At 37.0% G+C, this 25,144-nt stretch overlaps 1 pseudogene; it reads right to left on the bottom strand.

Annotated features, from left to right (window-relative positions):
• Positions 1–648: 648 nt before the first annotated feature.
• On the bottom strand, positions 649–1,247 carry LOC106578291 (C-reactive protein pseudogene; annotated as a pseudogene).
• Between the last annotated feature and the right edge of the window lie 23,897 nt (positions 1,248–25,144).

Genomic DNA, 25,144 nt, shown 5'->3' with positions numbered 1-25,144 from the left:
GGTACATCAACAATACATTCATTCCATTGAAATTAGTACTCACCAGCCACGTGAGAAACGTACAAAAGGCCACATAAAATGTTTTATCATGCTGAGAGCAAAAAATACATTAGCTTTGTAACTAAATACCAGCTTAATTTTAATACTTAATGTAAATTGTACTGAATATTTATGATAATTAGCAGGTTGCAAAAGGTGACTAATAAACTTCCACTGTGAAATAAGTGTAAACATTTTGGCATCTTGTTTCATAAATGAACATAATGAATGCAATGCTTAGAAAATATGGTTAATCTCACCATCCATGCAGCAGGTGAGTGGACATACTGTATCTACAGTATTCTATAAATAGTGAATGTCTAAAGAAGAATTGTGTTGAAAGAGGGTAGTGCTATACATGGTGTATACATGGTGCCTGTCTGGTGAAGGATCTGGTTTTGACCTGCATAGACTATTTAATGATCACAAAATTTAAGTCATATTTTCTTATGATCCACTGATATTTTGTGCGTGAGCATAGTTCATTGACTGCATAAGGTGTGAACGTGACTAAACCTAGGACACCAAACTAAACAAAAAGGTCAGTAGCAGTCCAGCACAGACACACAAATAGATCACATCCGCATTTGTTTGTGATTCCACTCCGAGTCAGTCATCATCCACCACCATCACATTCCCGTTCAGCTGGTACTCAATGGTGGCCCAGTCAAAGATGTTTTCCTTGGTGATCTTATGTCCATAATGCAGGGCTTGGATTTGGCTCCTCGGCAAGACATAGTCCCACAAAGCTCTGCATAGCCTCCAGGTCTCCAAGGTGTTTGTCCGCTTCTTGCCCCAAGAGGACGGTCTACTTGGGCCGAATAGTCTGGCCCGGCTTGTACAGCTGGTAGGTGCTGCGGCGGCCATCCACCCAGAAGGCAGCCGGCCCAGTACGGGACTCCCAGGTGAGGCAGAGACTTGTTCTGAAGGTGGTGATGGGCGGCAGGTGGAAGAAAGCACCATCGCCGCTCGCGCCACACGTTGAGCTCTTCGTAGTCTGTGGTGCGGTAGGCAAACAGGATGATCTGCCGCTCGCCTTCCAGCTCGGTGGCCACACGCATACACAGAGTGAACGCGCGCAGGCCCATTTCATTCTGGGGGATGAGCACCACGAAGCTGAAGTTTGTCTCATACGGAAAGACCAGTACCTTCCTGCCCAGGCCAACTGCAAACAATACCACAAACAATATCAACAACAATAACATCATCAACTTAGAGCAGTCACTGGTGAAGATGACAACAGTATTGTAGCAAATGAACTGACTGGAACTTGAACCTGGGTTCCTCTGACTGTCAGTCCAACACCTTAACCGTTAGGAGGTCCAAACCCCTTGACGGTCATTACGTTGTACTACGGTCACAACAGTATAAAAACAGCTTTACATGAGCGCAATTAGGACATATGACTTCTCTCTAAGAAGTGCAAAACTGAAAAACATGAGTGAAAAGTGAATTTTTCACTTGAGGAGCAGGGGAGAAAATCTGATATCAACTTTGGGGGGGACAATTACATGACATTTTCTCAAGAGCAATTCCTGGGGGGGACACCAAAAGTAGTGCTGTAACACATAGCCTACATTGTAATATGGTAAATGTATATTGAGGAACCAAAGAAATAAGGTGTTTGCCGTACTCCCAACTACCCGTACCCAAAACTACACAATTACTCACAACAGCAATACCATTGCCTTTAACAAATCTTAGTTCAGTCACCAGTTTAAGTTGAGAGTGGGGGTATCCATGGCATTTTCCAATTATATTCCTATTTTACAAGTAAAAAAAATGGAGAACCTTTCATAATGTTGCCAAACAAAGACTCAACAAACTTACCTGAGACTCCCTGTCTCTGCCAGTCTGTCCCTGCATATCTGTCCCCAACTCTGTTGTCTGTGTGCCATCTGTTGCCTGCTTTGCCTAATGACATCATTGTGAAACATTTCCATTAGAATTTCATTTCTTTCTTATAAACATGTTATCAACTAGTCTTTGAGATATTAGGCTACTAGGGTTCTTACTTTGCGTTTTGGTGTACTGAAAAATACTCTGATGTCCGTCTTTTATTTTTCTGCCATTTTTCTACCTGGCTGGCTGGCTACACACACACACACAGTGTGTAGGTTATTTACAGTAGGAGATGGGCATCTATCATCTTATCTTTTATCATTCTATTTGGGCTTCGATCTAAAAGGTAGCTAGCAAACGCGAAACGGATTAACCTCTCTAGGGTCGGCGGGACGAAATCGTCCCACCTACTCAACAGCCAGTTGAATCCCATGGCGCGTTATTCAAATACCTTAGAAATGCTATTACTTCAATTTCTCAAACATAAGACTATTTTACAACATTTTAAAGACAAGACTCTCATTAATCTAACCACACTGTCCAATTTCAAAATGGCTTTACAACGAAAGCAAAACATTAGATTATGTCAGCAGAGTACCTAGCCAGAAATAATCAGACACCCATTTTTCAAGCTAGCATATAATGTCACATAAACCCAAACCATAGCTAAATGCAGCACTAACCTTTGATGATCTTCATCAGATGACAACCCTAGGACATTATGTTATACAATACATGCATGTTTTGTTCAATCAAGTTCATATTTATATCAAAACCCAGCTTTTACATTAGCATGTGATGTTCAGAACTAGCATACCCCCCGCAAACTTCCGGTGAATTTACTGAATAACTCACGATAAACGTTCACAAAAAACACAACAATTATTTTAAGAATTATAGATACAGAACTCCTCTATGCACTCGCTATGTCCGATTTTAAAATAGCTTTTCGTTGAAAGCACATTTTGCAATATTCTGAGTAGATAGCCCGGCATCACAGGGCTAGCTATTTAGACACCCACCAAGTTTAGCCCTGACCAAAGTCAGATTTACTATAAGAAAAATGTTATTACCTTTGCTGTTCTTCGTCAGAATGCACTCCCAGGACTTCTACTTCAATAACAAATGTTGGTTTGGTTCAAAATAATCCATAGTTATGTTCAAATATCCTCTTTTTTGTTCGTGCGTTCAAGGGTGCCGCGCACGACGCATTTCGTGACAAAAAAATTCTAAATATTCCATTACCGTACTTCGAAGCATGTTTAAAATCAATTTTTATGCAATTTTTCTCGTAAAAAAGCGATAATATTCCAACCGGGAAAGCGTGTTTACGTACAAAGAGAGAGAAAATAAAAACATGGGATCCCCTCGTGCACGAGCCTCAGTCTGATTGTACTCTGACCGGCCACTATCCAAACGCGCTAATGTTTTTCAGCCAGAGGCTGGAATTACATCATTCAGCTTTTTCCTGGGTTCTGAGAGCCTATGGGAGCCGTAGGAAGTGTCACGTTACAGCAAAGATCCTCAGTTTTCAATAAACAGAGCCAAGAAGAACAAGAACTTGTCAGACAGGCCACTTCCTGTAAGGAATCTTCTCAGGTTTTTGCCTGCCATATGAGTTCTGTTATACTCACAGACACCATTCAAACAGTTTTAGAAACTTTAGGGTGTTTTCTATCCAAAGCCAATAATTATATGCATATTCTAGTTACTGGGCAGGAGTAGTAACCAGATTAAATCGGGTATGTTTTTTATCCGGCCGTGCAAATACTGCCCCCTATCTCCAACAGGTTAAAATGACAAGAGTTGACAGCTGTATGAGTTCACCATTTACACAACATATGCTGCAACCTTTTGTAATTTTAATAGTTTCTTTCATATTGGCTGGCTTCCAACAATAGCTGAATTTGCAAAGCTAGCGAGCACCAATTCAGTTTCAGTGGTGTTTGCTATAATCTTTGCTACCCGGGTTAAATAAAATAAATAAATAAAAGTTCCCTTGCGACAATTTAGCTTTTGCAACGAGACCATTAAATATATTTAACCTCTTACATCTAGACGTTCCGCTAGCGGAACACCTGCTCCAATATCCAATGATAGGCGTGGCGCGAATTACAAATTCCTCAAAAATACAAAAACTTCAATTTTTCAAACATATGACTATTTCACAGCATTTTAAAGACAAGACTCTCCTTTATCTAACCACACTGTCCGATTTCAAAAAGGCTTTACAGCGAAAGCAAAACATTAGATTATGTCAGCAGAGTACCCAGCCAGAAATAATCAGACACCCATTTTTCAAGCTAGCATATAATGTCACAAAAACCCAGAAGACAGCTAAATGCAGCACTAACCTTTGATGATCTTCATCAGATGACACACCTAGGACATTATGTTATACAATACATGCATGTTTTGTTCAATAAAGTTCATATTTATATCAAAAACAGCTTTTTACATTAGCATGTGACGTTCAGAACTAGCATACCCCCCGCAAACTTCCGGAGAATTTACTAACAATTTACTAAATGACTCACGATAAACGTTCACAAAAAGCATAACAATTATTTTAAGAATTATAGATAGAGAACTCCTCTATGCACTCGATATGTCCGATTTTAAAATAGCTTTTTGGTGAAAGCACATTTTGCAATATTCTAAGTACATAAGCCCAGCCATCACGGGCTAGCTATTTAGACACCCGGCAAGTTTAGCCTTCACCAAAATCAGATTTACTATTATAAAAGTTTGATTACCTTTTGTTGTCTTCATCAGAATGCACTCCCAGGACTGCTACTTCAATAACAAATGTTGGTTTGGTCCAAAATAATCCATCGTTATATCCGAATAGCGGCGTTTTGTTCGTGCGTCCCAGACACTATCCGAAATGGTAAATCAGGGTCGTGCGCATGGCTCAATTCGTGACAAAAAAATTATAAATATTCCATTACTGTACTTCGAAGCATGTCAACCGCTGTTTAAAATAAATTCTTATGCAATTTATCTCGTAAAAAAGCGATAATATTCCGACAGGGAATCTCCTTTTCGGCAAACAGAGGAAAAATCACAAAGACGGGGGCGGCCAGGGCATGCGCCTAAGCCCACAGTCCCTTGATCGGCCACTTGAGAAAGGCGATAATGTGTTTCAGCCTGGGACTGGGATGACGACATTCAGGTTTTTCCCGGGCTCTGAGCGCCCATGGAAGACGTAGGAAGTGTCACGTTAGAGCAGAGATCCTTTGTAAAAGATAGAGATGGCAAAGAAGTTCAAGAAATGGTCAGACAGGCCACTTCCTGTAAAGGAATCTCTCAGGTTTTGACCTGCCATTTGAGTTCTGTTATACTCACAGACACCATTCAAACAGTTTCAGAAACTTTGGAGTGTTTTCTATCCAAAGCCAATAATTATATGCATATTCTAGTAATTGGGCAGGAGTAGTAACCAGATTAAATCGGGTACGTTTTTTATCCAGCCGTGAAAATACTGCCCCCTAGCCATAACAGGTTAACACTTTTCAGCAAGTTGCAATCATGAAATACAGAAATAAATAGTTTTTCACAAACAAGGTCTAAATCATGTTTGATGCACTCTGTAAGAACCATTTTTGCTGTATTGCTTAATCAGGATGATAGGAACACTGCTGACACTTTTCAGCAAGTTGCAATCATGTAATACAGAAATAAACAGTTTCTCAAAAACAAGGTCACTCTGTAAGCACCATTTTGCTGTACTGTTTAAACTCGATGAAAGGAACCCTGTTAACACTTTTCAGCAAGTTGCAATCATGAAATACAGAAATAAACAGTTTTTCAAAAACATGGTCTAAGTCATGTTTGAGTCACTCTGTAAGTACCATTTTGCTGTACTGTTTAAGCTCGATGAAAGGAACATTGTTGACACTTTTCAGCAAGTTGCAATCATCAAATACAGAAATAAATCGTTTTTCACAAACAAGTCTAAATCATGTTTGATGCACTCTGTAAGTACCATTTTTGTTGAACTGCTTAATCAGGATGATAAGAACACTGTTGACACTTTTCAGCAAGTTGCAATGATGTAATACAAAAATAAACAGTTTCTCAAAAACAAGGTCACTCTGTAAGTACCATTTTGCTGTACTGTTTAAACTCTATGAAAGGAACATTGTTGACACTTTTCAGCAAATTGCAATCATGAAATACAGAAATAAATAGTTTTTCACAAACAAGGTCTAAATCATGTTTAGTGCACTCTGTAAGAACCATTTTTGCTGTACTGCTTAATCATGATGATAGGAACACTGTTGACACTTTTCAGCAAGTTGCAATGATGTAATACAGAAATAAACAGTTTTTCAAAAACAAGGTCACTCTGTAAGTACCATTTTTTTTAGCTGCTTAATCAGGATGATAAGAACACTGTTGACACTTTTCAGCAAGTTGCAATGATGTAATACAGAAATAAACAGTTTCTCAAAAACAAGGTCAATCTGTAAGTACCATTTTGCTGTACTGTTTAAACTCGATGAAAGGAACCCTGTTAACACTTTTCAGCAAGTTGCAATCATGAAATACAGAAATAAACAGTTTTTCAAAAACAAGGTCTAAGTCATGTTTGAGTCACTCTGTAAGTTCCATTTTGCTGTACTGTTTAAACTCTATGAAAGGAACATTGTTGACACTTTTCAGCAAATTGCAATCATGAAATACAGAAATAAATAGTTTTTCACAAACAAGGTCTAAATCATGTTTAGTGCACTCTGTAAGTTCCATTTTTGCTGTACTGCTTAATCAGGATGATAGGAACACTGTTGACACTTTTCAGCAAGTTGCAATGATGTAATACAGAAATAAACAGTTTTACAAAAACAAGGTCACTCTGTAAGTACCATTTTGCTGTACTGTTTAAACTCTATGAAAGGAACACTGTTGACACTTTTCAGCAAGTTGCAATCATGTAATACAGAAATAAACAGTTTCTCAAAAACAAGGTCACTCTGTAAGTACCATTTTGCTGTACTGTTTAAACTCGATGAAAGGAACCCTGTTAACACTTTTCAGCAAGTTGCAATCATGAAATACAGAAATAAACAGTTTTTCAAAAACAAGGTCTAAGTCATGTTTGATTCACTCTGTAAGTACCATTTTGCTGTACTGTTTAAGCTTGATGAAAGGAACATTGTTGACCCTTTTCAGCAAGTTGCAATCATGAAATACAGAAATAAATAGTTTTTCACAAACAAGGTCTAAATCATGTTTGATGCACTCTGTAAGTACCATTTTTGTTGAACTGCTTAATCAGGATGATAAGAACACTGTTGACACTTTTCAGCAAGTTGCAAATGATGTAATACAAAAATAAACAGTTTCTCAAAAACAAGGTCACTCTGTAAGTACCATTTTGCTGTACTGTTTAAACTCTATGAAAGGAACATTGTTGACACTTTTCAGCAAATTGCAATCATGAAATAGAGAAATAAAAAGTTTTTCACAAACAAGGTCTAAATCATGTTTGATGCACTCTGTAAGTACCATTTTTGTTGAACTGCTTAATCAGGATGATAAGAACACTGTTGACACTTTTCAGCAAGTTGCAAATGATGTAATACAAAAATAAACAGTTTCTCAAAAACAAGGTCACTCTGTAAGTACCATTTTGCTGTACTGTTTAAACTCTATGAAAGGAACATTGTTGACACTTTTCAGCAAATTGCAATCATGAAATACAGAAATAAATAGTTTTTCACAAACAAGGTCTAAATCATGTTTAGTGCACTCTGTAAGAACCATTTTTGCTGTACTGCTTAATCATGATGATAGGAACACTGTTGACACTTTTCAGCAAGTTGCAAATGATGTAATACAAAAATAAACAGTTTCTCAAAAACAAGGTCACTCTGTAAGTACCATTTTGCTGTACTGTTTAAACTCTATGAAAGGAACATTGTTGACACTTTTCAGCAAATTGCAATCATGAAATACAGAAATAAATAGTTTTTCACAAACAAGGTCTAAATCATGTTTAGTGCACTCTGTAAGAACCATTTTTGCTGTACTGCTTAATCATGATGATAGGAACACTGTTGACACTTTTCAGCAAGTTGCAATGATGTAATACAGAAATAAACAGTTTCTCAAAAACAAGGTCAATCTGTAAGTACCATTTTGCTGTACTGTTTAAACTCGATGAAAGGAACCCTGTTAACACTTTTCAGCAAGTTGCAATCATGAAATACAGAAATAAACAGTTTTTCAAAAACAAGGTCTAAGTCATGTTTGAGTCACTCTGTAAGTTCCATTTTGCTGTACTGTTTAAACTCTATGAAAGGAACATTGTTGACACTTTTCAGCAAATTGCAATCATGAAATACAGAAATAAATAGTTTTTCACAAACAAGGTCTAAATCATGTTTAGTGCACTCTGTAAGTTCCATTTTTGCTGTACTGCTTAATCAGGATGATAGGAACACTGTTGACACTTTTCAGCAAGTTGCAATGATGTAATACAGAAATAAACAGTTTTACAAAAACAAGGTCACTCTGTAAGTACCATTTTGCTGTACTGTTTAAACTCGATGAAAGGAACCCTGTTAACACTTTTCAGCAAGTTGCAATCATGAAATACAGAAATAAACAGTTTTTCAAAAACAAGGTCTAAGTCATGTTTGATTCACTCTGTAAGTACCATTTTTGTTGAACTGCTTAATCAGGATGATAAGAACACTGTTGACACTTTTCAGCAAGTTGCAAATGATGTAATACAAAAATAAACAGTTTCTCAAAAACAAGGTCACTCTGTAAGTACCATTTTGCTGTACTGTTTAAACTCTATGAAAGGAACATTGTTGACACTTTTCAGCAAATTGCAATCATGAAATACAGAAATAAATAGTTTTTCACAAACAAGAGCTAAATCATGTTTGATGCACTCTGTAAGTACCATTTTTGTTGAACTGCTTAATCAGGATGATAAGAACACTGTTGACACTTTTCAGCAAGTTGCAATCATGTAATACAGAAATAAACAGTTTCTCAAAAACAAGGTCACTCTGTAAGCACCATTTTGCTGTACTGTTTAAACTCGATGAAAGGAACCCTGTTAACACTTTTCAGCAAGTTGCAATCATGAAATACAGAAATAAACAGTTTTTCAAAAACATGGTCTAAGTCATGTTTGAGTCACTCTGTAAGTACCATTTTGCTGTACTGTTTAAGCTCGATGAAAGGAACATTGTTGACACTTTTCAGCAAGTTGCAATCATCAAATACAGAAATAAATCGTTTTTCACAAACAAGTCTAAATCATGTTTGATGCACTCTGTAAGTACCATTTTTGTTGAACTGCTTAATCAGGATGATAAGAACACTGTTGACACTTTTCAGCAAGTTGCAATGATGTAATACAAAAATAAACAGTTTCTCAAAAACAAGGTCACTCTGTAAGTACCATTTTGCTGTACTGTTTAAACTCTATGAAAGGAACATTGTTGACACTTTTCAGCAAATTGCAATCATGAAATACAGAAATAAATAGTTTTTCACAAACAAGGTCTAAATCATGTTTAGTGCACTCTGTAAGTTCCATTTTTGCTGTACTGCTTAACCTGTTGGGTCTAGGGGGCAGCATTTGCACGTCTGGATAAAAAAAATGTACCCGATTTAATCTGGTTACTAATCATACCCAGTAACTAGAATATGCATATACTTATTATATATGGATAGAAAACACTCTAAAGTTTCCAAAACTGTTTGAATGGTGTCTGTGAGTATAACAGAACTCATTTGGCAGGCAAAACCCTGAGACATTTTCTGACAGGAAGTGGATACCTGATGTGTTGTATTGACTTTAAACCTATCCCATTGAAAAACACAGGGGTTTAGGAATATTTTGGCACTTCCTATTGCTTCCACTAGATGTCACCAGCCTTTACAAAGTGTTTTGAGTCTTCTGGAGGGAGATCTGACCGAACAAGAGCCATGGAACGATGATGGCCCATTAGACACCTTGCGCGCGAGTTCATGTTGGGTACCCTCGTTCCAATACGTTATAAAAGAGTATGCATTCGTCCACCTTGAATATTATTCATGTTCTGGTTAAAAAAGGCCCTAATGATTTATGCTATACAACGTTTGACATGTTTGAACGAACGGAAATATATTTTTTCCCCTCGTTCATGACGAGAAGTCCGGCTGGCTTACATCATGTGCTAACGAGACGGAGATTTTTGGACATAAATGATGAGCTTTTTTGAACAAAACTACATTCGTTATGGACCTGTGATACCTGGAAGTGACATCTGATGAAGAGAATCAAAGGTAATGGATTATTTACATAGTATTTTCGATTTTAGATCTCCCCAACATGACGTCTAGTCTGTATCGCAACGCGTATTTTTCTGGGCGCAGTGCTCAGATTATTGCAAAGTGTGATTTCCCAGTAAGGTTATTTTTAAATCTGGCAAGTTGATTGCGTTCAAGAGATGTAAATCTATAATTCTTTAAATGACAATATAATATTTTACCAATGTTTTCTAATTTTAATTATTTAATTTGTTACGCTGACTTGACTGCCGGTTATTGGAGGGAAACGATTTCCTCAACATCAATGCCATATTAAAACGCTGTTTTTGGATATAAATATGAACTTGATAGAACTAAAAATGCATGCATTGTCTAACATAATGTCCTAGGAGTGTCATCTGATGGAGATTGTAAAAGGTTAGTGCATCATTTTAGCTGGTTTTATGGTTTTGGTGACTCTGTCTTTGACTTGACAAAACATTACACACAACTCTTGTAAATGTACTGTCCTAACATACTCTAAATTTATGCTTTCGCCGTAAAACCTTTTTGAAATCGTAAAACGTGGTTAGATTAAGGAGATGTTTATCTTTCAAGTGGTGTAACATAGTTGTATTTTTGAAAAATTTGAATTTTGACATTTATTTGGATTCAAATTTGCCGCTCTTGAAATGCACCTGCTGTTGATGGAGTGCACCACGGGTGGCACGCTAGCGTCCCACCTAGCCCCAAGAGGTTAATCAGGTTGATAGGAACACGGTTGACACTTTTCAGAAAGTTGCAATGATGTAATACAGAAATAAACAGTTTTTCAAAAACAAGGTCACTCTGTAAGTACCATTTTTTTGAACTGCTTAACCTGTTGGGTCTAGGGGGCAGCATTTGCACGACTGGATAAAAAAAATTTACCCGATTTAATCTGGTTACTAATCCTACCCAGTAACTAGAATATGCATATACTTATTATATATGGATAGAAAACACTCTAAAGTTTCCAAAACTGTTTGAATGGTGTCTGTGAGTATAACAGAACTCATTTGGCAGGCAAAACCCTGAGACATTTTCTGACAGGAAGTGGATACCTGATGTGTTGTATTGACTTTAAACCTATCCCATTGAAAAACACAGGGGTTTAGGAATATTTTGGCACTTCCTATTGCTTCCACTAGATGTCACCAGCCTTTACAAAGTGTTTTGAGTCTTCTGGAGGGAGATCTGACCGAACAAGAGCCATGGAACGATGATGTCCCATTAGACACCTTGCGCGCGAGTTCATGTTGGGTACCCTCGTTCCAATACGTTATAAAAGAGTATGCATTCGTCCACCTTGAATATTATTCATGTTCTGGTTAAAAAAGGCCCTAATGATTTATGCTATACAACGTTTGACATGTTTGAACGAACGGAAATATATTTTTTCCCCTCGTTCATGACGAGAAGTCCGGCTGGCTTACATCATGTGCTAACGAGACGGAGATTTTTGGACATAAATGATGAGCTTTTTTGAACAAAACTACATTCGTTATGGACCTGTGATACCTGGAAGTGACATCTAATGAAGAGAATCAAAGGTAATGGATTATTTACATAGTATTTTCGATTTTAGATCTCCCCAACATGACGTCTAGTCTGTATCGCAGCGCGTATTTTTCTGGGCGCAGTGCTCAGATTATTGCAAAGTGTGATTTCCCAGTAAGGTTATTTTTAAATCTGGCAAGTTGATTGCGTTCAAGAGATGTAAATCTATAATTCTTTAAATGACAATATAATATTTTACCAATGTTTTCTAATTTTAATTATTTAATTTGTCACGCTGACTTGACTGCCGGTTATTGGAGGGAAACGATTTCCTCAACATCAATGCCATAGTAAAACGCTGTTTTTGGATATAAATATGAACTTGATAGAACTAAAAATGCATGCATTGTCTAACATAATGTCCTAGGAGTGTCATCTGATGGAGATTGTAAAAGGTTAGTGCATCATTTTAGCTGGTTTTATGGTTTTGGTGACCCTGTCTTTGAATTGACAAAACATTACACACAACTCTTGTAAATGTACTGTCCTAACATACTCTAAATTTATGCTTTCACCGTAAAACCTTTTTGAAATCGTAAAACGTGGTTAGATTAAGGAGATGTTTATCTTTCAAAGGGTGTAAAATAGTTGTATGTTTGAAAAATTTGAATTTTGACATTTATTTGGATTCAAATTTGTCGCTCTTGAAATGCACCTGCTGTTGATGGAGTGCACCACGGGGGGGACGCCTGCGTCCCACCTAGCCCATAGAGGTTAAAATAGCTTTTCGATGAAAGCACATTTTGCAATATTCTGAGTAGATAGCCCGGCATCACAGGGCTAGCTATTTAGACACCCACCAAGTTTAGCCCTGACCAAAGTCAGATTTACTATAAGAAAAATGTTATTACCTTTGCTGTTCTTCGTCAGAATGCACTCCCAGGACTTCTACTTCAATAACAAATGTTGGTTTGGTTCAAAATAATCCATAGTTATGTTCAAATATCCTCTTTTTTGTTCGTGCGTTCAAGGGTGCCGCGCACGACGCATTTCGTGACAAAAAAATTCTAAATATTCCATTACCGTACTTCGAAGCATGTTTAAAATCAATTTTTATGCAATTTTTCTCGTAAAAAAGCGATAATATTCCAACCGGGAAAGCGTGTTTACGTACAAAGAGAGAGAAAATAAAAACATGGGATCCCCTCGTGCACGAGCCTCAGTCTGATTGTACTCTGACCGGCCACTATCCAAACGCGCTAATGTTTTTCAGCCAGAGGCTGGAATTACATCATTCAGCTTTTTCCTGGGTTCTGAGAGCCTATGGGAGCCGTAGGAAGTGTCACGTTACAGCAAAGATCCTCAGTTTTCAATAAACAGAGCCAAGAAGAACAAGAACTTGTCAGACAGGCCACTTCCTGTAAGGAATCTTCTCAGGTTTTTGCCTGCCATATGAGTTCTGTTATACTCACAGACACCATTCAAACAGTTTTAGAAACTTTAGGGTGTTTTCTATCCAAAGCCAATAATTATATGCATATTCTAGTTACTGGGCAGGAGTAGTAACCAGATTAAATCGGGTATGTTTTTTATCCGGCCGTGCAAATACTGCCCCCTATCTCCAACAGGTTAAAATGACAAGAGTTGACAGCTGTATGAGTTCACCATTTACACAACATATGCTGCAACCTTTTGTAATTTTAATAGTTTCTTTCATATTGGCTGGCTTCCAACAATAGCTGAATTTGCAAAGCTAGCGAGCACCAATTCAGTTTCAGTGGTGTTTGCTATAATCTTTGCTACCCGGGTTAAATAAAATAAATAAATAAAAGTTCCCTTGCGACAATTTAGCTTTTGCAACGAGACCATTAAATATATTTAACCTCTTACATCTAGACGTTCCGCTAGCGGAACACCTGCTCCAATATCCAATGATAGGCGTGGCGCGAATTACAAATTCCTCAAAAATACAAAAACTTCAATTTTTCAAACATATGACTATTTCACAGCATTTTAAAGACAAGACTCTCCTTTATCTAACCACACTGTCCGATTTCAAAAAGGCTTTACAGCGAAAGCAAAACATTAGATTATGTCAGCAGAGTACCCAGCCAGAAATAATCAGACACCCATTTTTCAAGCTAGCATATAATGTCACAAAAACCCAGAAGACAGCTAAATGCAGCACTAACCTTTGATGATCTTCATCAGATGACACACCTAGGACATTATGTTATACAATACATGCATGTTTTGTTCAATAAAGTTCATATTTATATCAAAAACAGCTTTTTACATTAGCATGTGACGTTCAGAACTAGCATACCCCCCGCAAACTTCCGGAGAATTTACTAACAATTTACTAAATGACTCACGATAAACGTTCACAAAAAGCATAACAATTATTTTAAGAATTATAGATAGAGAACTCCTCTATGCACTCGATATGTCCGATTTTAAAATAGAATATTGCAAAATGTGCTTTCACCAAAAAGCTAAGTACATAAGCCCAGCCATCACGGGCTAGCTATTTAGACACCCGGCAAGTTTAGCCTTCACCAAAATCAGATTTACTATTATAAAAGTTTGATTACCTTTTGTTGTCTTCATCAGAATGCACTCCCAGGACTGCTACTTCAATAACAAATGTTGGTTTGGTCCAAAATAATCCATCGTTATATCCGAATAGCGGCGTTTTGTTCGTGCGTCCCAGACACTATCCGAAATGGTAAATCAGGGTCGTGCGCATGGCTCAATTCGTGACAAAAAAATTATAAATATTCCATTACTGTACTTCGAAGCATGTCAACCGCTGTTTAAAATAAATTCTTATGCAATTTATCTCGTAAAAAAGCGATAATATTCCGACAGGGAATCTCCTTTTCGGCAAACAGAGGAAAAATCACAAAGACGGGGGCGGCCAGGGCATGCGCCTAAGCCCACAGTCCCTTGATCGGCCACTTGAGAAAGGCGATAATGTGTTTCAGCCTGGGACTGGGATGACGACATTCAGGTTTTTCCCGGGCTCTGAGCGCCCATGGAAGACGTAGGAAGTGTCACGTTAGAGCAGAGATCCTTTGTAAAAGATAGAGATGGCAAAGAAGTTCAAGAAATGGTCAGACAGGCCACTTCCTGTAAAGGAATCTCTCAGGTTTTGACCTGCCATTTGAGTTCTGTTATACTCACAGACACCATTCAAACAGTTTCAGAAACTTTGGAGTGTTTTCTATCCAAAGCCAATAATTATATGCATATTCTAGTAATTGGGCAGGAGTAGTAACCAGATTAAATCGGGTACGTTTTTTATCCAGCCGTGAAAATACTGCCCCCTAGCCATAACAGGTTAACACTTTTCAGCAAGTTGCAATCATGAAATACAGAAATAAATAGTTTTTCACAAACAAGGTCTAAATCATGTTTGATGCACTCTGTAAGAACCATTTTTGCTGTATTGCTTAATCAGGATGATAGGAACACTGCTGACACTTTTCAGCAAGTTGCAATCATGTAATACAGAAATAAACAGTTTCTCAAAAACAAGGTCACTCTGTAAGTACCATTTTGCTGTACTGTTTAAACTCTATGAAAGGAACATTGTTGACACTTTTCAGCAAATTGCAATCATGAAATACAGAAATAAATAGTTTTTCACAAACAAGGTCTAAATCATGTTTAGTGCACTCTGTAAGAACCATTTTTGCTGTACTGCTTAATCATGATGATAGGAACACTGTTGACACTTTTCAGCAAGTTGCAATGATGTAATACAGAAATAAACAGTTTTTCAAAAACAAGGTCACTCTGTAAGTACCATTTTTTTTAACTGCTTAATCAGGATGATAAGAACACTGTTGACACTTTTCAGCAAGTTGCAATGATGTAATACAGAAATAAACAGTTTCTCAAAAACAAGGTCAATCTGTAAGTACCATTTTGCTGTACTGTTTAAACTCGATGAAAGGAACCCTGTTAACACTTTTCAGCAAGTTGCAATCATGAAATACAGAAATAAACAGTTTTTCAAAAACAAGGTCTAAGTCATGTTTGAGTCACTCTGTAAGTTCCATTTTGCTGTACTGTTTAAACTCTATGAAAGGAACATTGTTGACACTTTTCAGCAAATTGCAATCATGAAATACAGAAATAAATAGTTTTTCACAAACAAGGTCTAAATCATGTTTAGTGCACTCTGTAAGTTCCATTTTTGCTGTACTGCTTAATCAGGATGATAGGAACACTGTTGACACTTTTCAGCAAGTTGCAATGATGTAATACAGAAATAAACAGTTTTACAAAAACAAGGTCACTCTGTAAGTACCATTTTGCTGTACTGTTTAAACTCTATGAAAGGAACACTGTTGACACTTTTCAGCAAGTTGCAATCATGTAATACAGAAATAAACAGTTTCTCAAAAACAAGGTCACTCTGTAAGTACCATTTTGCTGTACTGTTTAAACTCGATGAAAGGAACCCTGTTAACACTTTTCAGCAAGTTGCAATCATGAAATACAGAAATAAACAGTTTTTCAAAAACAAGGTCTAAGTCATGTTTGATTCACTCTGTAAGTACCATTTTGCTGTACTGTTTAAGCTTGATGAAAGGAACATTGTTGACCCTTTTCAGCAAGTTGCAATCATGAAATACAGAAATAAATAGTTTTTCACAAACAAGGTCTAAATCATGTTTGATGCACTCTGTAAGTACCATTTTTGTTGAACTGCTTAATCAGGATGATAAGAACACTGTTGACACTTTTCAGCAAGTTGCAAATGATGTAATACAAAAATAAACAGTTTCTCAAAAACAAGGTCACTCTGTAAGTACCATTTTGCTGTACTGTTTAAACTCTATGAAAGGAACATTGTTGACACTTTTCAGCAAATTGCAATCATGAAATAGAGAAATAAAAAGTTTTTCACAAACAAGGTCTAAATCATGTTTGATGCACTCTGTAAGTACCATTTTTGTTGAACTGCTTAATCAGGATGATAAGAACACTGTTGACACTTTTCAGCAAGTTGCAAATGATGTAATACAAAAATAAACAGTTTCTCAAAAACAAGGTCACTCTGTAAGTACCATTTTGCTGTACTGTTTAAACTCTATGAAAGGAACATTGTTGACACTTTTCAGCAAATTGCAATCATGAAATACAGAAATAAATAGTTTTTCACAAACAAGGTCTAAATCATGTTTAGTGCACTCTGTAAGAACCATTTTTGCTGTACTGCTTAATCATGATGATAGGAACACTGTTGACACTTTTCAGCAAGTTGCAATGATGTAATACAGAAATAAACAGTTTCTCAAAAACAAGGTCAATCTGTAAGTACCATTTTGCTGTACTGTTTAAACTCGATGAAAGGAACCCTGTTAACACTTTTCAGCAAGTTGCAATCATGAAATACAGAAATAAACAGTTTTTCAAAAACAAGGTCTAAGTCATGTTTGAGTCACTCTGTAAGTTCCATTTTGCTGTACTGTTTAAACTCTATGAAAGGAACATTGTTGACACTTTTCAGCAAATTGCAATCATGAAATACAGAAATAAATAGTTTTTCACAAACAAGGTCTAAATCATGTTTAGTGCACTCTGTAAGTTCCATTTTTGCTGTACTGCTTAATCAGGATGATAGGAACACTGTTGACACTTTTCAGCAAGTTGCAATGATGTAATACAGAAATAAACAGTTTTACAAAAACAAGGTCACTCTGTAAGTACCATTTTGCTGTACTGTTTAAACTCGATGAAAGGAACCCTGTTAACACTTTTCAGCAAGTTGCAATCATGAAATACAGAAATAAACAGTTTTTCAAAAACAAGGTCTAAGTCATGTTTGATTCACTCTGTAAGTACCATTTTTGTTGAACTGCTTAATCAGGATGATAAGAACACTGTTGACACTTTTCAGCAAGTTGCAAATGATGTAATACAAAAATAAACAGTTTCTCAAAAACAAGGTCACTCTGTAAGTACCATTTTGCTGTACTGTTTAAACTCTATGAAAGGAACATTGTTGACACTTTTCAGCAAATTGCAATCATGAAATACAGAAATAAATAGTTTTTCACAAACAAGAGCTAAATCATGTTTGATGCACTCTGTAAGTACCATTTTTGTTGAACTGCTTAATCAGGATGATAAGAACACTGTTGACACTTTTCAGCAAGTTGCAATCATGTAATACAGAAATAAACAGTTTCTCAAAAACAAGGTCACTCTGTAAGCACCATTTTGCTGTACTGTTTAAACTCGATGAAAGGAACCCTGTTAACACTTTTCAGCAAGTTGCAATCATGAAATACAGAAATAAACAGTTTTTCAAAAACATGGTCTAAGTCATGTTTGAGTCACTCTGTAAGTACCATTTTGCTGTACTGTTTAAGCTCGATGAAAGGAACATTGTTGACACTTTTCAGCAAGTTGCAATCATCAAATACAGAAATAAATCGTTTTTCACAAACAAGTCTAAATCATGTTTGATGCACTCTGTAAGTACCATTTTTGTTGAACTGCTTAATCAGGATGATAAGAACACTGTTGACACTTTTCAGCAAGTTGCAATGATGTAATACAAAAATAAACAGTTTCTCAAAAACAAGGTCACTCTGTAAGTACCATTTTGCTGTACTGTTTAAACTCTATGAAAGGAACATTGTTGACACTTTTCAGCAAATTGCAATCATGAAATACAGAAATAAATAGTTTTTCACAAACAAGGTCTAAATCATGTTTAGTGCACTCTGTAAGTTCCATTTTTGCTGTACTGCTTAATCAGGTTGATAGGAACACGGTTGACACTTTTCAGAAAGTTGCAATGATGTAATACAGAAATAAACAGTTTTTCAAAAACAAGGTCACTCTGTAAGTACCATTTTTTTGAACTGCTTAACCTGTTGGGTCTAGGGGGCAGCATTTGCACGACTGGATAAAAAAAATGTACCCGATTTAATCTGGTTACTAATCCTACCCAGTAACTAGAATATGCATATACTTATTATATATGGATAGAAAACACTCTAAAGTTTCCAAAACTGTTTGAATGGTGTCTGTGAGTATAACAGAACTCATTTGGCAGGCAAAACCCTGAGACATTTTCTGACAGGAAGTGGATACCTGATGTGTTGTATTGACTTTAAACCTATCCCATTGAAAAACACAGGGGTTTAGGAATATTTTGGCACTTCCTATTGCTTCCACTAGATGTCACCAGCCTTTACAAAGTGTTTTGAGTCTTCTGGAGGGAGATCTGACCGAACAAGAGCCATGGAACGATGATGTCCCATTAGACACCTTGCGCGCGAGTTCATGTTGGGTACCCTCGTTCCAATACGTTATAAAAGAGTATGCATTCGTCCACCTTGAATATTATTCATGTTCTGGTTAAAAAAGGCCCTAATGATTTATGCTATACAACGTTTGACATGTTTGAACGAACGGAAATATATTTTTTCCCCTCGTTCATGACGAGAAGTCCGGCTGGCTTACATCATGTGCTAACGAGACGGAGATTTTTGGACATAAATGATGAGCTTTTTTGAACAAAACTACATTCGTTATGGACCTGTGATACCTGGAAGTGACATCTAATGAAGAGAATCAAAGGTAATGGATTATTTACATAGTATTTTCGATTTTAGATCTCCCCAACATGACGTCTAGTCTGTATCGCAGCGCGTATTTTTCTGGGCGCAGTGCTCAGATTATTGCAAAGTGTGATTTCCCAGTAAGGTTATTTTTAAATCTGGCAAGTTGATTGCGTTCAAGAGATGTAAATCTATAATTCTTTAAATGACAATATAATATTTTACCAATGTTTTCTAATTTTAATTATTTAATTTGTTACGCTGACTTGACTGCCGGTTATTGGAGGGAAACGATTTCCTCAACATCAATGCCATAGTAAAACGCTGTTTTTGGATATAAATATGAACTTGATAGAACTAAAAATGCATGCATTGTCTAACATAATGTCCTAGGAGTGTCATCTGATGGAGATTGTAAAAGGTTAGTGCATCATTTTAGCTGGTTTTATGGTTTTGGTGACCCTGTCTTTGAATTGACAAAACATTACACACAACTCTTGTAAATGTACTGTCCTAACATACTCTAAATTTATGCTTTCACCGTAAAACCTTTTTGAAATCGTAAAACGTGGTTAGATTAAGGAGATGTTTATCTTTCAAAGGGTGTAAAATAGTTGTATGTTTGAAAAATTTGAATTTTGACATTTATTTGGATTCAAATTTGTCGCTCTTGAAATGCACCTGCTGTTGATGGAGTGCACCACGGGGGGGACGCCTGCGTCCCACCTAGCCCATAGAGGTTAAAATAGCTTTTCGATGAAAGCACATTTTGCAATATTCTGAGTAGATAGCCCGGCATCACAGGGCTAGCTATTTAGACACCCACCAAGTTTAGCCCTGACCAAAGTCAGATTTACTATAAGAAAAATGTTATTACCTTTGCTGTTCTTCGTCAGAATGCACTCCCAGGACTTCTACTTCAATAACAAATGTTGGTTTGGTTCAAAATAATCCATAGTTATGTTCAAATATCCTCTTTTTTGTTCGTGCGTTCAAGGGTGCCGCGCACGACGCATTTCGTGACAAAAAAATTCTAAATATTCCATTACCGTACTTCGAAGCATGTTTAACCTGTTAGGGCTAGGGGGCAGCATTGACACGGCTGGATAAAAACATACCCGATTTAATCTGGTTACCACTCCTACTCAGTAACTAGAATATGCATATACTTATTACATATGGATAGAAAACACCCTAAATTTTCTAAAACTGTTTGAATGGTGTCTGTGAGTATAACAGAACTCAAATGGCAGGTCAAAACCTGAGAGATTCCTTTACAGGAAGTGGCCTGTCTGACCATTTCTGGAACTTCTTTGCCATCTCTATCATTTACTAAGGATCTCTGCTCTAACGTGACACTTCCCACGTCGTCCATAGGCTCTCATAGCCCGGGAAAAAACAGAATGTCGTCATTCCAGCCCCAGGCTGAAACACATTATCGCCTTTCTCAAGTGGCCCATCAAGAGACACTAGCTTATGCGCGTGACCCCGACCGCCCCCGCCTTTGGGATTTTTTCCTCTGTTTGCCGAAAAGGAGATTCCCTGTCGGAATTTTACCGCTTTTCTACGAGAAAAATGACGTAAAAATTGATTTTAAACAGCGGTTGACATGCTTCGACGTACGGCAATTGAATACTTTGAATTTTATTGTCAGGAATTGCGCCAAGCGCGCGACACTTCTTTACTATTTCGGATAGTGTCTGGAACGCACGAACAAAACGCCGCTATTCGGATATAACGATGGATTATTTTGGACCAAACCAACATTTGTTATTGAAGTAGACGTCCTGGGTGTGCATTCTGACGAAGACAACAAAAGGTAATGACATTTTTATAATAGTAAATATGATTATGGTGAGTGCTAAACTTGCCGGGTGTCTAAATAGCGAGCCCGTGATGCCTGGGCTATATACTTAGAATATTGCAAAATGTGCTTTCACCAAAAAGCTATTTTAAAATCGGACATATCGAGTGCATAGAGGAGGTCTGTATCTATAATTCTTAAAATAATTGTTATGCTTTTTGTGAACGTTTATCGTGAGTAATTTAGTAAAATGTTAGCGAATTCCCCGTAAGTTTGCGGGGGGTATGCTAGTTCTGAACGTCACATGCTAATGTAAAAAGCTGGTTTTTGATATAAATATGAACTTGATTGAACAAAACATGCATGTATTGTATAACATAATGTCCTAGGGTTGTCATCTGATGAAGATCATCAAAGGTGAGTGCTGCATTTAGCTGTCTTCTGGGTTTTGGTGACATTATATGCTGGCTTGAAAAATGGGTGTCTGATTATTTCTGGCTTGGTACTCTGCTGACATAATCTAATGTTTTGCTTTCGTTGTAAAGCCTTTTTGAAATCGGACAGTGTGGTTAGATTAACGAGAGTCTTATCTTTAAATGGCTGTAAAATAGTCATATGTTTGAGAAATTGAAGTAATAGGATTTTGAAGATTTTGAAAATCGCGCCACAGGCTGGCAGTGGATGTTACGTAGGTGGGACGAATTCGTCCCGCCGGTCACATAGAGGTTAAAATAAATTTTTATGCAATTTTTCTCGTAAAAAAGCGATAATATTCCAACCGGGAAAGCGTGTTTACGTACAAAGAGAGAGAAAATAAAAACATGGGATCCCCTCGTGCACGAGCCTCAGTCTGATTGTACTCTGACCGGCCACTATCCAAACGCGCTAATGTTTTTCAGCCAGAGGCTGGAATTACATCATTCAGCTTTTTCCTGGGTTCTGAGAGCCTATGGGAGCCGTAGGAAGTGTCACGTTACAGCAAAGATCCTCAGTTTTCAATAAACAGAGCCAAGAAGAACAAGAACTTGTCAGACAGGCCACTTCCTGTAAGGAATCTTCTCAGGTTTTTGCCTGCCATATGAGTTCTGTTATACTCACAGACACCATTCAAACAGTTTTAGAAACTTTAGGGTGTTTTCTATCCAAAGCCAATAATTATATGCATATTCTAGTTACTGGGCAGGAGTAGTAACCAGATTAAATCGGTATGTTTTTTATCCGGCCGTGCAAATACTGCCCCCTATCTCCAACAGGTTAAAATGACAAGAGTTGACAGCTGTATGAGTTCACCATTTACACAACATATGCTGCAACCTTTTGTAATTTTAATAGTTTCTTTCATATTGGCTGGCTTCCAACAATAGCTGAATTTGCAAAGCTAGCGAGCACCAATTCAGTTTCAGTGGTGTTTGCTATAATCTTTGCTACCCGGGTTAAATAAAATAAATAAATAAAAGTTCCCTTGCGACAATTTAGCTTTTGCAACGAGACCATTAAATATATTTAACCTCTTACATCTAGACGTTCCGCTAGCGGAACACCTGCTCCAATATCCAATGATAGGCGTGGCGCGAATTACAAATTCCTCAAAAATACAAAAACTTCAATTTTTCAAACATATGACTATTTCACAGCATTTTAAAGACAAGACTCTCCTTTATCTAACCACACTGTCCGATTTCAAAAAGGCTTTACAGCGAAAGCAAAACATTAGATTATGTCAGCAGAGTACCCAGCCAGAAATAATCAGACACCCATTTTTCAAGCTAGCATATAATGTCACAAAAACCCAGAAGACAGCTAAATGCAGCACTAACCTTTGATGATCTTCATCAGATGACACACCTAGGACATTATGTTATACAATACATGCATGTTTTGTTCAATAAAGTTCATATTTATATCAAAAACAGCTTTTTACATTAGCATGTGACGTTCAGAACTAGCATACCCCCCGCAAACTTCCGGAGAATTTACTAACAATTTACTAAATGACTCACGATAAACGTTCACAAAAAGCATAACAATTATTTTAAGAATTATAGATAGAGAACTCCTCTATGCACTCGATATGTCCGATTTTAAAATAGAATATTGCAAAATGTGCTTTCACCAAAAAGCTAAGTACATAAGCCCAGCCATCACGGGCTAGCTATTTAGACACCCGGCAAGTTTAGCCTTCACCAAAATCAGATTTACTATTATAAAAGTTTGATTACCTTTTGTTGTCTTCATCAGAATGCACTCCCAGGACTGCTACTTCAATAACAAATGTTGGTTTGGTCCAAAATAATCCATCGTTATATCCGAATAGCGGCGTTTTGTTCGTGCGTCCCAGACACTATCCGAAATGGTAAATCAGGGTCGTGCGCATGGCTCAATTCGTGACAAAAAAATTATAAATATTCCATTACTGTACTTCGAAGCATGTCAACCGCTGTTTAAAATAAATTCTTATGCAATTTATCTCGTAAAAAAGCGATAATATTCCGACAGGGAATCTCCTTTTCGGCAAACAGAGGAAAAATCACAAAGACGGGGGCGGCCAGGGCATGCGCCTAAGCCCACAGTCCCTTGATCGGCCACTTGAGAAAGGCGATAATGTGTTTCAGCCTGGGACTGGGATGACGACATTCAGGTTTTTCCCGGGCTCTGAGCGCCCATGGAAGACGTAGGAAGTGTCACGTTAGAGCAGAGATCCTTTGTAAAAGATAGAGATGGCAAAGAAGTTCAAGAAATGGTCAGACAGGCCACTTCCTGTAAAGGAATCTCTCAGGTTTTGACCTGCCATTTGAGTTCTGTTATACTCACAGACACCATTCAAACAGTTTCAGAAACTTTGGAGTGTTTTCTATCCAAAGCCAATAATTATATGCATATTCTAGTAATTGGGCAGGAGTAGTAACCAGATTAAATCGGGTACGTTTTTTATCCAGCCGTGAAAATACTGCCCCCTAGCCATAACAGGTTAACACTTTTCAGCAAGTTGCAATCATGAAATACAGAAATAAATAGTTTTTCACAAACAAGGTCTAAATCATGTTTGATGCACTCTGTAAGAACCATTTTTGCTGTATTGCTTAATCAGGATGATAGGAACACTGCTGACACTTTTCAGCAAGTTGCAATCATGTAATACAGAAATAAACAGTTTCTCAAAAACAAGGTCACTCTGTAAGTACCATTTTGCTGTACTGTTTAAACTCTATGAAAGGAACATTGTTGACACTTTTCAGCAAATTGCAATCATGAAATACAGAAATAAATAGTTTTTCACAAACAAGGTCTAAATCATGTTTAGTGCACTCTGTAAGAACCATTTTTGCTGTACTGCTTAATCATGATGATAGGAACACTGTTGACACTTTTCAGCAAGTTGCAATGATGTAATACAGAAATAAACAGTTTTTCAAAAACAAGGTCACTCTGTAAGTACCATTTTTTTTTAACTGCTTAATCAGGATGATAAGAACACTGTTGACACTTTTCAGCAAGTTGCAATGATGTATTACAGAAATAAACAGTTTCTCAAAAACAAGGTCAATCTGTAAGTACCATTTTGCTGTACTGTTTAAACTCGATGAAAGGAACCCTGTTAACACTTTTCAGCAAGTTGCAATCATGAAATACAGAAATAAACAGTTTTTCAAAAACAAGGTCTAAGTCATGTTTGAGTCACTCTGTAAGTTCCATTTTGCTGTACTGTTTAAACTCTATGAAAGGAACATTGTTGACACTTTTCAGCAAATTGCAATCATGAAATACAGAAATAAATAGTTTTTCACAAACAAGGTCTAAATCATGTTTAGTGCACTCTGTAAGTTCCATTTTTGCTGTACTGCTTAATCAGGATGATAGGAACACTGTTGACACTTTTCAGCAAGTTGCAATGATGTAATACAGAAATAAACAGTTTTACAAAAACAAGGTCACTCTGTAAGTACCATTTTGCTGTACTGTTTAAACTCTATGAAAGGAACACTGTTGACACTTTTCAGCAAGTTGCAATCATGTAATACAGAAATAAACAGTTTCTCAAAAACAAGGTCACTCTGTAAGTACCATTTTGCTG

The sequence above is a fragment of the Salmo salar genome, chromosome 19, assembly GCF_965601325.2.
Source record: "Salmo salar chromosome 19, fSalSal1, whole genome shotgun sequence".
NCBI lineage: Eukaryota > Metazoa > Chordata > Actinopteri > Salmoniformes > Salmonidae > Salmo > Salmo salar.
The sequence above is the reverse complement of the archived record's forward strand: the minus strand, read 5'-3'. Positions and strand labels throughout refer to the sequence as shown.